The sequence below is a fragment of the Nyctereutes procyonoides genome, unplaced genomic scaffold (genome assembly GCF_905146905.1).
Source record: "Nyctereutes procyonoides isolate TBG_1078 unplaced genomic scaffold, NYPRO_anot_genome, whole genome shotgun sequence".
Lineage (NCBI taxonomy): Eukaryota > Metazoa > Chordata > Mammalia > Carnivora > Canidae > Nyctereutes > Nyctereutes procyonoides.
Genome location: NW_026575146.1, coordinates 63,315,401 through 63,319,172, shown reverse-complemented (window position 1 = coordinate 63,319,172; position 3,772 = coordinate 63,315,401).

Sequence of the window (3,772 nt, the reverse complement as noted above, 5' to 3'; positions counted from 1 at the left end):
CAAGAAGGACCACCACCCCAGTCTCCTTTCCGTGTGCGCACCGGAAAACCCCAGTGGGCTCAGCTCCCTGCAGCTCACCAGGCGGCTGCAACAGGTGCAGCCCCAGCCAAGGCTGGAGAGTCTCCTTGGCTGCTCTAGAATCACGCAGCCCAAAGCCTGAAGGAAGCCCGAGGCCTGCAGCCCTCACCGCCAGGGCCCTGACCTGCCCCACCTGTCTGAGTGCGCGTCTCCGGCCGGCGCACGGGGGCCGCGGCCTCCGGCCCGAAATAGAAGCCCGCGGAGCGCGGCCAGGCCCAAGCGGCTGGACCCGGAGGGCCGGGCGGGGGCCCAGCGGGGGCCCAGCGGCCAGGGGGGCGGCCGGCCCGGCCTGCGCGCCGCCCCCGCTCCCTGCCGCGATCGGCCGCGCGCCCTGCGCCCCCGGAGCCACCTGCGCGCCGGCCCCGAGGGTGCTCGGGAGGGGAGGGGTCCCGGGGGTGCTGCGAGGGGCCTGGGGGGCGGGGTCCCAAGGGGGGCGCCGGGAGGGGCCGAGGAGGGGCCGCCGGGAGGGTCGGGGGTCCGGGGAGGAGTCGGGGGGCTCCGGGGCGGGGACTCCGGGAGGGTCCGGCGGGGTGGCGGCTGGGGCTCCCGGCGGCCCGGGGTCTCCGGAGGGTCCCGCCGCCGCCCCCGCGCACCTGCCGGGCCGCGCGCTCCCGCCGCCTGCCGGCCCTTACCTGGCGTGGCGCGTCCTGGCCGCGCGTCCCGGCGGTGCCCGGCCCGGCGAGCGCGGGCGCAGGAATGGCGGCGGGCGGCGGGCGGCGGGCGGCGGGGCGCTCGGCCGGCTCGCGGGCGGCGGCGGCGGCGGGGGCGGCGGCGGCGGCGGGGGCGGCGGCGCGGGATGCTGCGGCGCGCGAGGGCGCGGAGGCCGGCGCGGGAGGGAGGGCGCGGGGCGGCGCGCAGGCCCCTCCCCCTCCCCCGCTCCCGCCTCCCCTCCCGTTCCCGCCGCCTCCTCCCCCGCCCGGCTGCCGGCAGACTCCTCCTCCCCGGCTCGTTCCCTCCCCTCCGCCCTCCCCTTTCTTCACCTTCCTCCACCGCTCCTCCCCCTCCTGCCTCCTCCCGCCTCCCCTCCGCGCGGGGCCTCAGAGGCGGCCCCTGGCCCGCCCGCGCTCAGGCGGGCCCAGCCCCCGCCCCCGCCCCCGCCCCCGCCCCCACCCCCACCACCTGCTCAGGGACCCGCGGGCCCCTCCTGGGAGCCCGGCCTGACTGCACCCCTCCCGGCCCCCCCATCCCCAGGTCTCCCGCGCCCCCCAGGCCCCCTGGCCACTCTGCTGGGGCCCTGCCCTGCACGCTCGTGTGCACAGCCCACGCTGGTTGCCCCTTGGCATCTTAGGAAGCCTGACTGGGCAGGAGCCTTCTGAGCGGCCCCTGCATTTCCCAGACTGAGGCGGGCAGGTACCTCCTGCAGCCTGCGGGGTTTCCGCGGCCCTTGTGTGCTCCCTGCCAACTGTCTGCCCAGCCTTCACGTCTCCTGCACCAAATGGCAAAAGGTTCCCCAGTGCGGCCCCTGGTGACACATGTCTGTACTAATGTGGGGCCTTGGGGGCCCTGGGCATCCTCTGAAGGCTGTGATCTCAGGAAGCTCCCACAGGCTGCTGTGGATGCTGTCCGCGGGAAGGAACACGGTTTCCCCATGAGCCGGTGGGGTTTTACCACGGGTGGGCCTGGGGGCTCCCTCACCAGGCCTGGGCCTCTGGCCTGAGCCGAGGCACTTTCCCAGGGAACTGGGGACTGCTCTCCTGGTGACCACTGCTGCTGAGAGCCAGAGGGAGAGTTAAAAACAAACACTTCCCTAAATGATCCGGGGCAGCCCAAGAGCCTCGGTCCCCTTCACGGGCCCCTTGCCTTGGTCTGCTGAGGCCCTGCCAGTCCTCCTTAGGACCAGGACCTGAGGGCCAGCACAGGTCCGGATGGTGAAGCAGTGCTGAGCATGCACACAGGCCGGGTGACAGCTCACCCCCTCTCCCCCTGTGCCTTGGCGGCGGGGTCATGACCTGGAATCTCAGAGGCTCCGGGGCCTTGCCTTCCATGCTCCAGGGTGACCTTGGGAGCCCCATCCCGCCTTCCCCAGGGCGAGGATGAGGTGGCCGGCTCTGAGCTGGGCTGGGCTTGCCAAGAGAACAGCAGTAGCTGCTCCATGGCGCCGTACTCCGCACTTGGTGCTGGGGACTATCCGGGAAAGTGGGGCAACGACCTTTCCAAGCTCCTTCTGCTTGGTGGAGCCATGAATCGAGGTCCCCATCCCTCTGGGATTAAAACTTGATGGGAAGAGATTAGAGCAGGGCTGTTTTAACAGCATCCCCTGCCCCAAGCAAATACCCACTCTTAGGATCCAGGATTGTGAGCATCACAGAGGTGGGAGGGGTACCCCCCTTATCCCTGTCCCACTGGGCGCCACTGGAACATGGTGCCCTCGCTAGAGCCCAAGGACAGTCACCAGCTGGCCATGGGAGGGTGGTCGGGCACGTCAGGAGACGTCAGCCTGAGAGATGGATGTGTGGAGCACAAGATGGTGGAATCCAAATATTTGCAAAACTGTCCAGGAAGAAGGATTACCCTGTGGGGTTATGAAGGGCAGAAGGAGGACAGATGGGTGGAAATTAGATTAGAGAGTAGATTTCCGCTCCCCACGAGCGCTTTCTGGCAGATCCGCCTGCCAGAGGAGCCGCCGCCCCTGGAGGAGCGCGTCCTTCCGAGCCAGTGTCTAGACAGGTCCTGGGGCCACCGCGGGAGCCTGCTGGAGCGACCTGCATCGGGGTGACCTCAGAAGCTCCCCCCACTGCCAGGCCCACCGTGCTCTCTGCACACCTGCACCACGTCCCAGCACTTCAAGGGGCCAAGGGCGGCCCACGGGCCAGACACTTGTTAGCGCCCTGCCCTGGAGCGAGGGCCAGCAGCCTCAGCACCTTACACACTGGCCCTGTCCCCTGTTTCCTCATGTATGTCAGGGGCAGGGGGAGGGCTCAGGGTGAGCGCTGCTCGCTTCCCACCAGCCAGTCTCCAGAAGGGCCTCCCGTCCCTGTGGCCTCAGCCCATCACACCAAGTGACCCAGTTTGTCTTTCTGTTCTCCTTGTTGCCACTTTACATTCCATGACGGGACATCCTAAACATGTACATAAGAGCAGCCAAATAAGCCTGGGCACAGGTGGCAATCTTACGTCACCTCCGACCCACCTCCGGTCCCCTGCTCCCCCTTTCCATGCTAATTTGACAAGGAGCAATGACAGCACATCCACCAATTTGTCTTGGAGCTTCTCCAGAAATGCCAAGTGTTTGGATCCATGGGGCACGTTGTGCGAAGTGTCTCTGTGTTTCTCCAGCTCCGCCGTCCCTGTGTGGACGAGCACCATTGTCTGGGTAGATGATATGAAGTCCACTTTGCGGGGAGGCTCCGTGTGGCAGCCCAGGTGCCACAGGCTCTGCTCAGCTTCCACCATTGCCCGTGGGCGTGAGGAGAGATACTTACTTCTCTACCTCTGCACCCCCCAGGTGCAGCTGAGAGCGGGTGCAATTGGCTGAGAGCAGCATTAAGATGGCCACACGGGGAGTATCTGAGCGAGGGAGGCGAGGTGCATTGCATTGCACCTGCTGCAGCAGGTACAGCCCCGGCTGGGACCTTAGCACGTGAGCTGTCAAGCGGGCTGGGGGGTTGGTGTGGTGCAGCCCCTGCAGAAACGGGCCTTGGGGGGCTTGGGTAATGACCGGGGAGGCCGTGCCGCTTCCGATTCGAGGGAAATG